This window comes from Mus caroli, chromosome 15 (assembly GCF_900094665.2).
Source record: "Mus caroli chromosome 15, CAROLI_EIJ_v1.1, whole genome shotgun sequence".
Classification (NCBI taxonomy): Eukaryota; Metazoa; Chordata; class Mammalia; order Rodentia; family Muridae; genus Mus; species Mus caroli.
The window spans coordinates 14,440,751-14,452,891 of record NC_034584.1 but is presented as its reverse complement, the minus strand read 5'-3'; the positions used below and the strand labels follow the sequence as shown (position 1 = coordinate 14,452,891).

Genomic DNA, 12,141 nt, shown 5'->3' with positions numbered 1-12,141 from the left:
TCTTTCTTTCTTTCTTTCTTTCTTTCTTTCTTTCTTTCTTTCTTTCTCTCTCTCTCTCTCTCTCTCTCTCTCTCTCTCTCTCTCTCTCTCCCTTCCTTTCTTCCATGATCAAGTTATAATTGAACAGGGAGTTGTTCAGTTTCCAAGAGTATATAAGCTTTCTGCTGTTTCCTTTATTTTTTATGAGATTCTTTACATCCTACCTTAGGTCTCTATTGTGTCCATGAGGTGGGATTTTAAGTCTTGCTTTTCATGTGTGTTAGGGAAGGAGTGTTGCTTGGTAGGATAACTAGGTTCTAATAGTGCCAATCGAATAGTGCATTGGGTTCTGTTGCTTATGGTTTTATGTTTGCCTCTGTCCATCTCTTTCTCTCTTCTTTAACTGGCCAGGGTGTCTCTAACTGGAACTGGCCTGTTTGAGGGCAGGTAGAGCTCTGTGACCTGAGTTTGAGATGGTCTCCTTGGAGGCAGACAATGTTGTCTCTGGTTAGTGTGGGCCTCTTTTTTAAATCTGGTTAGAGCTGGCTTCTTGTGTCCCTGGTTAATGTGAACCTCTTGTGCCCTTGGTTACCGTGGAACTCCTGGGAGAATTACAGGCTGTAGTTTTTGGGTTGGTATCTGTTACTGGTCTAACCTGGGTGGGGAAGTAAACTGGAAAGGAGGTGGAGCTCAGGGTGGGGGTTGGAGGGGTGGGTAAGTCCCGAGTCTGCTGGGTTGTGTGAGTATCCCAGCTGGCATGGGTATTTGGGCAAAATTCTCACCTGTGTCTTTGGTCACTGAGGGACTCCTGAGAAGCATGCAGACTGTAGTGTTTGGGAAGGAATTGGCCAGGCTGCTCATCAGCCATGAACATCGTAATACACTAAGATTTTATTCTCAGCCAATTACTAGTTGAAACATGTTTAGGTATCTGTGATTTACTTACACCACTATTTGAAAGAAGAGTCTATGCTTTTTCCATTTGTCCCCTGAATGCTTGGGATGATTTAGGCCAAATGACTGTGAATTTTACCTTCTGTCCTTTCTTAAATTGTGTTTCCTACTTGATATGATAGGAAAGAGACAAAATTCTCTTATATTGTTCTCTTTCTCTTTTTACTATAACATATTTTGCATTATATCATATATATATAGAGAGAGAGAGAGAGAGAAATAACATATATTATGAATTAATTACATATGCTATGTGATAATGTATATATTTACCATATAGTATATTCAGAAATCTCTATGTATGTATTTGTTGTAGTTTGAATAAAAATGGCCCCCATAGACCCATAGAGAGTAGTAGCCCTATTAAAGTCTTGCTGGAGTAGCTAAGGCCTTGCTAGAGGAAATGGTCACTGTGGGTGGTGTTCGAGGTCTCAGACACTCAATTCACACCCAGTGGGGCAGTCTTTTCCTGCTGCCTGGGAATCAAGATGTAGAACTTTCAGCTACTTCTCTAGGACCATATTTGCCTGCATGCCACCAAGCTTCCTGACATGACATTTATTGGCTAAAGCTCTGAACTGTAAGCCAGCCCCAACTATTTTTTTTTATTTTTGAAAGTAAAAGTTGCTATTGTTGTGATTTCTTTTCACAGAAATAAAACACCAAGATAGTATTAGAAATTTCTTCTAGGTCAAGTGACTGCATACTGATTTCAAATGTGAGTTTTCAATAGAGCCTGATCTGCAAAGTTTCTACTTACTACGTGAATTAGGTGCTTCTATACGTTTGATAAAAGTTATAAATATGAGTAAACCTCAAATATATTCTATTAAGAAACTGTAGCATGGTCAGGATTTATAAGATTTTATGAACGTATTTGTTTAATATGGCTTTGGTAACACCAAAAGTATAGGTTTAATATGGAATTAAACTTCATGCATTCTGCTTCTTTGTTAAAAACCTGCTTCTGAACTCCATAAGATTTACAAGAAAATATGTTGTGAGAATCAAACCAAATGCTAAGTTTTTGTTTCATATATAAGAAATCATAATGTAAAATTATTTCCAAAAACACAGGGTAAATTTCCATTCATCCTGTTAATGACAATCTTCACCTTCTCCTGTTAGTTGTTCAGAATATTGATTTTTTTCAGAGTTAAAATAGGAATAAGCACGCACCCATCTCCCAGTACTGGAATAATACATTATAAGTTTTAAAGGAGTATTAGAAGTTGCATACCACTTTAAAAAGCATATTTTCATTTTCTTCAAATCTCTGTGGAAGGCAAAAAGTTCTGTCTGGAGCATGCTTGCACATTCAGTATCATTTTATTTGTAGCAAGCACCGGTAATTAGTGGAGATTTGGAATTCATTGTCACAGCTTGTACTTTCTAAGCTCTTACCCATGTGAACTGCACTCATTTCCTTTGCACAGCTTGACCTTTTCTAATTAATGCACAGGAGTGCCTACCTGCAACTTACATTGACTTGCTGTGCCTATCAGAAGCCAGAGAAAGTTCCAGCTCTACAAATTCCCTAAACGCTTGCAGTGACAAAATGAGTTTTGAAAAGTTTGAGCACAATGCTCTCAGAGCTCTTTGGTTATTGTTGTCTATTTTCAGAGAAGAATACAATCTACTCTATAATTTAGTGTTTTACCTTTTTAAAAATCCTAGTAGAATACGTATTTTTAATTAGTCTTTTAAAGCTACAGAAGAGATTCGAGGTGACAGTTTAGTGGACAGCTATACAGGGTGTAGAAGGGAGTTTGGATCCCAGCACTATAGAAAGACTGGAAGGCATCATGCTAATTTTTCTGTTATCCTAGTGCACAAGAAGCAGAGTCAAGCCATCCTCAGCACAAGCTATAAGGCTAAAATATCCAAATAAATTTGATCCAGGTTAAGTGACAGGTCCTGCTTCAATACATAAAGCTATAGTGGGAGACACCCAATATCAATGTCACATATATACACATACACCCAAACACATAGAATACACATAAATACTTATGCACACAAACACATAAACACACACATATATGCATATATTTGCATATATCACACACCCACACATGCATACAACCACCAGTATTCAATACAAAAAAATATTTTGCCAAAGAGTAAAGATGTTGATTTTAAGGTAAGTTGATGTTGCTTATTAAATGTTATCCAACAATAAGAAATAATCTAAATCAAATTTGCTGTATAGTCAGCAAATTTTACATACATCTTTAAATATATGTTATTATTCATTATGTAGAACTGACAATTACAAAAAGGATAATGTGTAATCCAAAACCCAAAAGAAGGTAAAATCCATCAAAGGTTACAGCTATTTCACAAAGTCCAAGTGTATATTCGGTTCACTACGGAAGATCTTTTTCTTGACAGATTTTGCATGCCCTATGTATGGTTGTGGAGTAGGCTGTATCTCCACCAAGGTCATTGTTTTAAAGCTGCAGTTAAGAAATCTTAGAGGAGGTGACATAGATGTCCTGCTTAAGGCTGAGAATGCAACAGTCAGGTAGGCTTATTCTGAATCCCCAACATTAGTCTCTTCAGTAACCACTCACTCTTGGAAAGTAGCCTCTCTAGACCAAAGAAGAAAGGACTGGTATTCAATGGGGATCAATACGTGAATCTTCCTTAAGTGGAGGGGGATTTTGGTAGCAATACTGTTATTCAAAACTGATACTTTGCCCTTTTCATAAAAGAAAATATCCACAACTAAGAGAGGGGTGCCCTGAAAGGCAGGGGCACAACTGTTTGTTAATATAGGTGAACTTGGCATATTTCAAAAGTAATGATATTTCATCCATACATCTGGCAAAAACAGGATAAAACCTGTCTATTCAGTGTCAGCTCTTCTTTTGCAATAAAATAAAATGATGGTAGAAGCAGATTTTTATGTAGCTGAAAAAATGACAAACCTAATTTCTATTTCATATTTGAATTTGTAAAAATATAAATGCCACAATTATTCACATTTAATTTCCTGTCATTGTGATTTAAGTTTATGTGTATAGCATGAGTCGCATGAGTTTTGAGTATATTTTGTTTCACTTTGTTTATTTAAAGCTTTTCAGAAGCTGACACCCAATGTTCCATTGATGGCCTTGAGACACTTTTAGGTTCAAGCAATCTTCTTTCCTCAAGGTTATAAGCATACTGTTTTCCTTTTGCTGATTCTCTTCCCTGTGTGTCTCCCTTTTCTCACCCCATTCTATCCCTCCTGATCCACTCCTGTTTTGTCTCTAATTAGAACAAAACATTTCCAATTGATAACAACCAGAGATGACAAAATAAAACAGTAAGATGAAGCAAATCCATTACACTGAAATTGGACATAGCAGCCCAATAGAAGGAAAAGAGTTCCAAGAGCAGGCACATTTGTACTCAGAGAGACCCACTTGTTCTCACAGTCAGGAGTGGCATAAAAATACTAAGCTAGTAGCTAACATTCAGAGGACCTGGTGACGATCCTTGCAGGTCCTGTGCCTGCTTCTTCAGTTTCTATGTGCTCATTTGAGCCTTGCTTAGTTAGTTCAGAGGGCAGTGTTCTCCTGATATCCTCCATCCCCTCTGGTTCCTACTTTCTTTCCTTCTCTTTTGTGGACTTCCCTGAGCTTGACAGGGACTTCCAACTTCTATTCTCTTTCAGCTGTAACATCTGGCTGTGGGTCTCTGCATTTGTTTTCATCTGGAGCTGCAGAAAGCCTCTTAGATGTCTGATGACTGGATAAGGCACTGATCTATGATTATAGCAGAATATCTTTAGGGTTATGTTCTTATTGCTGTTTTGATTTGTTTGGCCAGTAATGTTTTGTTTTACCCTAGGTCTATGGGCTATCTATCTAGTCTATGGTTCTTGTTTACTGGGTGATGGGTATGGGTTCCTCAAGGAGTGGGTCTTAAGTTAAATCAGGCATTGGTTGGCTACCCCTACAAGTTTGGTGGCAACAAAAAAAATTGTAGTTTCAACATTTTGTGGCTGTGTTGGAGTTTACATTTCTCTTTTGGGATCCTTCAGAGTACCTTCCCAGACCAAAGAGATGGGAATGTAGGAGAAAAGTTTCCATGTAGTCACCCAAATGACTTCTCCATGTTCAATGAGTTGTATGGGTGTTGTCCTTGGCAATGGGCTCTGCTGACTGTCAATATTCAGAAGGAAAAAAAAATGTGTTTAGCAACAATTTAGGTTGATTGGGCACTTTTATAGGACCTTCTTGGTCAACAACACAGTTCTCTCCATTTTCTCCAGTGGGAGCCTTGCCTGGCTTCAAAAGATGGCCATTTGAGACTTCATTTTCTAAAGATCCTAGTTAGGAGCACTTCCAGATAACTTCCACTCCACTAGGTTTTCCCAACAGCTTTCAAGTGCCCTCTTTTTCCAATTGCCTCTCCCGACATTATCTCCTTCCATGCCCATCAGAATCCCCTGCTCCCATCTCCACCTGTCCCCAGGAATCCCCTAAGAGCTACCCTACCACTTTTCACCTCCTCAGGAATCTCCATGCATACTCCCTTAGTCACTCTTCTTTACCGAACTCACTCTGGGTCTAGGATTATAGCTTGCTTATTATATTTCATTGCAAATATCTACTTATAAATGAATACTTACTATATTTATCTCTCTGGGTCTGTGTCTCTCAGGATGATTCTGTTACCATCCATTTGCATATTTCATGATTATATTTTTTAACACTGAGTTATAATTCATTGTATAAATGTATCACATTTTATTTATCTATTTTATCACTGAGGGACATCTAGGCTGTTTCCAGTTATTATAAATAACTGGCTATTATAAATAAAGAGCTTTTAAATGAATATGATTTAAGTGCCATAATTTAAGATTGATGGATTTCACATTGGCTTTCTTTCCTTCTTTTCGCAGCCCCGAAATCCCATCATAGTAGCTTTGGAGACTGTCTAGGGAAACTTCTCTGAGTGTGCCATTCAGTATGTCCAAGAGTGGAGCCTAGTCATTTCTGCAGTCATGCTTTTATTACTTCTGAGACTCTGTGGCTGAATCCTGAGACTCAAGCTGGCCAAAAGACCTTTGGGAAAAACTGGGTAGTGTCTGATATGAAATCTCATTTCCACTACCACATTTTCTGTCTGTTAATTTTTCAAAGAGAGCCTCACTCAGATGATGAAGCCTGCTTGATTTGGGGGTGATGAGTAATCTGGCCACAGCCCCTGTGACAACAAGTCTGTGAGGTTTTGGAGTAGCACTGTGCACCACATTCACATCAGAACACTCGGGTTTCCTTTGCAATATCAATGTGGTAGCAGCTCGAAAGAAATATTCTAAAATTTAGAGAAAGGTGAGAAGGTGCCTGGAAGTGGAGAGTGGGAAGGGAAGAGGGAAAGGCAGGGATGGCGGGAAAGGTCTTATGCAAAAATTCACATTTTTGTAGTAGGGAACAAAGTACCTCTAAATTCTTTCTATACATATGGTGTTTAGGTTTGTGTTGTTAGTTTCCTAGTGAACACAAAAGGCAATTTCTGAAATTAAAATTAAATGGTATATCCATTCTTAGAGCATGGCCTGAAAATATCAACACTAATATTACTGGACACAGCCTTTTATATTCATAAGATATATTTCTGGAAATAAGCTAACATGGATTTACTTTGAATGTATATAATGAAATGACCATTTATAGTGAATTTTCTTTCAGTAAGTGAGGAAATAATTTTCTGACATAGATGCCTGTGAGAGTTATATTTGGGAGAAAATAAAACAGAACTACTGAAAACATTTATTTCTCAATTATGGAACAAAAAAAGCACAATCTATTTACTTCTGAAATGTTCTACAAAGAACATGCATTAAGGTGGTAAAACTGCTTGAGAATGGATTGCATATTTATGATCTTAAAGCTTGTGAACATTTGAGGGGATTTGTAACAGTTTGTTCTAGTTCAGTTTCCTGTTGCCACTTAGCATTCAAAGCCACGGAGTATGTGCACTGGGGAGGTATATGTGTTCTGAGGCTTCTGCTCAAATTTCGGGTCCTGTTTGTATTGAAAAATATTTGCCATTGATAGCCTTGGAGTTCTTTCTCATCATATCTGAAAATAGTTACAGGAAAGTGTTTTACCATCTACGATTGCATATACAATTCAATTCTTACAGTTTCCATGTTAAGATGGTAGTTTGCATTTATGGAACTGTTTGGAATTAATTGAAGACTCCGTCTTCTGTTACATCTCCCCCCCCCCTTTTTTTTTTTTTTTTTGATGACTGTGACATTTACTCACTTTGGTGAATTTAACCTTTACTTTCAATATTTACAGATTCAGATGTGCCAGTTTTCTTTAGTTAGACAGAATGGTGATATGAAATATATTGTGTACTCAGAAAAAAATTTAGAAGTATATACAGACACTATTTTCTTGTTTTTGTACTTCCTCCCAAGTACCTGTCATAGTTGCTATCATTTCAAATACTAGAAAAGGCTAGCAGTCACTTTGCTGTGTTCCATGTGGGCATGTGATAACCTAATAAGTCATAGATGTCATGTAGTCTGTTACTTGTCTCCAAAGATTCTCTCTCCTCTCTCTCCAGCAATTAGCACAAGTTCCTCTGCCATAATCTTCAGGTCATTTCTTTGTCTTTGTAAAATATTTCCTTCCTCTGAGAATACTTTTCTTTCTATTGGGCTGCATTGTATGCTGTCTTCATGTCTTTAACTCAGTGAGGCAGCCCTTCTCTCTCAGGTTCCCATCCTGCCGTGATCTGCAGATAGATGAGGTCCTGATGGGAAATTGCAAACCCCATGGAGCATTGGCTGGTCCATTGGAGCAGCCAGAACAGTTTCTCTAGGGTCTCCCACTGGTTTATCTTGTCTCAAATAAATTAAATGAGACTGTTGATGCACATAGATTTCTTTGTGCACAGGTATTCAGTTGGGAAACTTCCTTGCAATCAAGAACTAGACCCAATGACATAAGAATAATCATTCTTTGTTTCTAGTATCTCTGGAGACATGATTAGCAAAAGGTGTGAAGATGCATAGTAGAGAGAGGACCATGGAGACAGTGACAGAAAAATGTACCACTTTTTTCTAGAGATGTCTAATTCTCTTTGCACTAGCCAAGTCCCTTATGAAACTTCTGGTTATTGACCTTGTTAGTTGGGCTTATATGAATTTCTATTAGAAAGTAAAAGAATTCTCACTGAGCCCTACATCAAAATAGTCAAAAGGAAAAAGGATGCATATGTCTTATCTCATATATACCTCACCGACCTTTGTTGCGTTTAATTGTAAATGTTCGAAATATTTAAGCAGCAAAATATTCAAAATTGAGCAGTAACACTATATATATATATATATATATATATACACACACACACACACATATATATATACATTTAATATATATATAACATATATATATTAAATAAGTTAATATTTTTACTACAATGTAAGTACTTCATTGCCTCATAATATTTATACACAACCATTTGAAACTGTAAAAAATGTAATACCTTGTGTACCTTCCTGTGTATAGATAGTACTTTAAAGAATAAAGAGCCTTCTTAGAAGAGTTTAGACCAAGTGTGAGTTAAAATTGCATCCTCCACTTCTTTCCATGTATCTTCCTGCTCTCTGCAATTTGTAAACTGTAGTCAGTGTATTATATATACCTGACCTCTGTCTGTCTGTATTGTCTCCCCTTAATAAAGTAATTTGCTTTGCATTTTTAACCCTTACAGAAAACATGGAATAAAGTAGAATTAAAGATTTCTTTTTAAGAATTGTTTAACGGAAGATAAAGTGAAGAATTTACTTTACTGATACAATCTCACACAGAACTGCACTAGAAAGAGTAAACATTATCAATGTAAATCCACATGTTTCTTCCAACGGTTATGATATTTTTCTTTTGTTTACAGTTGCTTTCAAACACTAAGCTGCTTTCAGGAAGTGATATATGCACAAGCATGCACATGTGTACATGCATGCATGCACACACACACATGCACTCTCACTCTTAAACATACCAACACATACTCTCTTATTCTAAGAGGCATGGAAGTGTATATAGTTTCAGATTCAAGCTATGCATTTAGATTAGGTTGTAAAACCTGATTACTTGGGAAGTAGTAAAGATAGATTGTTACATTCCCTTCTAAGGATAAATAAACAAATCAGGATGAATTCACAGTAGAATGGCAGATTCAGCACATTTATCAAAAATAAGTCAAGACACATTATTAATGTGGTTATGTTGCCTTGCTAAAGTTCAGTTTTTCAAGGCAATAGGTAGTTTCAGAAAAAATGTATTCCCACACGTGTGTAAAAATGATCATCATATTCAGAGAACTCATATGTTCATCTTACTTAAAGTAATTATTTCTAGTGGAAACCATTAAGCCTTTATTTCAGGATTTTATGTTATAAATAAAAGCAAATTCCTGCTGCAGGAGGGCTCTTTAAGTTCCCTTTCCCTATGTTGGGCATTTCATCTAAGCCCCCCCCCCCTTCTGTCCTGAGTGTCTTTCACCTCACAGATGTCTGCTGCACTCTGGAGCCCCCTCCCCCAACCTTCTATCTCCCAAGGTTGACTGTTTCCATTCTTTCTGCTTGCCCTTAGGGCTTCAGTCCTTTTCTCTCACCCAACACCAGATCAGGTTTACCTCTCCCCCCCTGTCCTTCTCACCTCATCCCTACCCTCCATTGCACTTGTGATTGCTTTCTTCTTCGCCCTCTCAAGAGCAACTGAGGCATCCTCATTTGGGCCCTTCAGCTTGTTGATATTTTTGAGTTCTATAGACTCTATCTTGGGTATTCTGTACTTTTCTTTTATTGACTTATATCCATTTATTAGTGAATACATAACATGAATGTCCTTTTGGGTTTGAATTACCTCACTCAAGTTGATATTTTCAAGTTCCATCTATTTGCCTGCAAAACTCAGGATATCCTTGTTCTTAATAGCTGAGTAGTAGTCCATTGTGTAAATGAACCACATTTTCTATATCCATTCTTCTGTCGTGGGACATCTGGGTTATTTTCAGCTTCTGACTATCACAAATAACACCATTATGAACATAGTGGAACATGTGCCGCTATGGCTTGGTGGGGCATCTTTAAGGTATAGCTGGGTCTTCAGGTAGACAGGACATCAAGTGAGGGATTGGGGTACCATCACACAGTCACAACTCTGACATATAATTTTTCCTGTCTGAAAGAATTACAGGGATGGAAATGGAAAGGAGCCTGAGGAAAAGAAGGTCCAGTGACAGGCCCAAAGTGGGATCCAGCTCAAGGGAAGGTCCCAAGGCCTGACACTATTACTGAGTCTATGGAGCACTCACAAAAAGAGACCTAGCATGACCGAACACTGGAAGAACTAACAAGCATCTAAAAGATTCAGATGCAGATATTTATAACCAACAAATGGACAGAAGCAGCTGGCCCCTGTTGTTGAATTAGGGAAGGCTTAAAGAAGTTGAGGAGAAGGGCGATCCTGCAAGAGGACCAACAGTTTCAACTAATCTGGACGCCTGAGATCTCTCAAACACTGGACCACCAAACAGACAGCATAAACCAGCTGATATGAGGCCCCCAACACACATACAGCAGAGGACTTCCGGGTCTGCATTCATTCAGAGATGTTGCACCTAATTCTCAAAGGACTGAAGGCCTCAGGGAATTTAGAGGTCAGGTGGGATGGGGGATGGGGACATGCACATGAATACAGGGGGTGGGGAGGAGGTATAGGATGCAGCAGATTCAGAGTTGGAGGGTGGACAGGGTTGGGGAATAAAATAAGTAGTGTAAAAATTAATTAACTAAAAATTACTAATTAATACAAAGAAAAAAGCAAAGTAAAAAATATTACTTCAGTTGCATATTTTATGTAATCTCAAATTCACATATGGCTTTTCTTGTATTCCAGATTAATTCTATTTAACTTGTACATGTATTCCCTGAGTATTCTGGCCTTTTAGTTCTGGTTAATTTTTTTTTTTGAAGGAAAGTGGAATATTAGAAAAGTCTAAATTTATTCATGATAAAAATATCATTCAGTAATATGTAAATAACATTGATTGTTGTTTGTTATGATATTTTTTAATTTTGCTGGTTATAAGGGCAAAAAAGGATACCTAAGACTGAAAAAGTTTAACTCATATATCGATTCTCAGTTTAGGATGCTCCAGTACTAAGAATATATCTGTTATACTTTACAAAAATGGCTGAAACTGAACTGAAGTAAGATGAAGGTTGTGGCATCACAGATTTCTTGCCCAATTCTTGAGAGGAAAATGATCCAAAGGCTAGTTTGCAAAAGAATCCCACTTTATGGAAATGAATCATTGCACTGAGAGCCCCAGAAGGACTCAGAAGTCATAAAAGTGCATTGCTCCTCACAAATGATGTAATCCAAGTTAACAAAATTTCTTCATGCACACAATTAATAGATACAATTGTACAGCAAGTGATAGCAATGTTTAACTGTATCTGTTGAGAACTGAAACTTTCTGTGGTATTTTTCCACTGTCACTAAAAAGTTGGGAATTATAATTTACACATCCATATTTAGAAAGGTCTATATGCTGCTATAAAAAATAATGAATGTGAACAGTACAGTGAAAGAAAGAAAAGTCTGGAAAGATTAATCAAAAGATAATATATATATATATATATATATGTATATGTATGTATGTATATATATATGTGTGTGTGTGTGTGAACTAATATTTATCTTTTAAAATTGCCATACAATTAGAAAATATGAAAACAAATTAACTTTTTTACTTGCTTTTAGCATTGTTCATGGTCTGTATAATGTAGAATATTTCAAGTTTTCTATTGCAGATTTTGCAAATATTACATTTTAGAGTTTCATGTTTTAATGTCTTCCTCACATTTCTTATTTACTCTTTTAGTAATGATTTTATTTTGTCATGTTTGATAAAATTGTTTCTTAATTGAATAAAAATAGCTATGTCTGATCTGAATATGTTTTTGAAGCTATATTGTAAATGCATATTCTTATTAAATTTCATATTGATTTAACTACACAGCTCTTTCTGATAATATAGTTTTAAATGTATGCCATCCATTTAAGATTTCCATTTATTGGAGCGTCGCTGGGGCTTGCTAAGCAAGCAGTGTTGCACAGAGGTAAATGTACAGTCCTTGAGGGTTATGGTTTGTTTGGTTTTTTTTTTTTTTTTTTTTTT

General features: G+C 36.8%; 1 long non-coding RNA gene across 1 annotated transcript; it reads left to right on the top strand.

The window, feature by feature from the left end:
* Positions 1-594: 594 nt before the first annotated feature.
* Positions 595-10,803, top strand: LOC110310134. The gene is made up of 3 exons (XR_002379807.1): positions 595-610; positions 5,834-6,266; positions 10,144-10,803. It is a non-coding gene; the product is annotated as an uncharacterized LOC110310134 (long non-coding RNA).
* Positions 10,804-12,141: the final 1,338 nt, after the last annotated feature.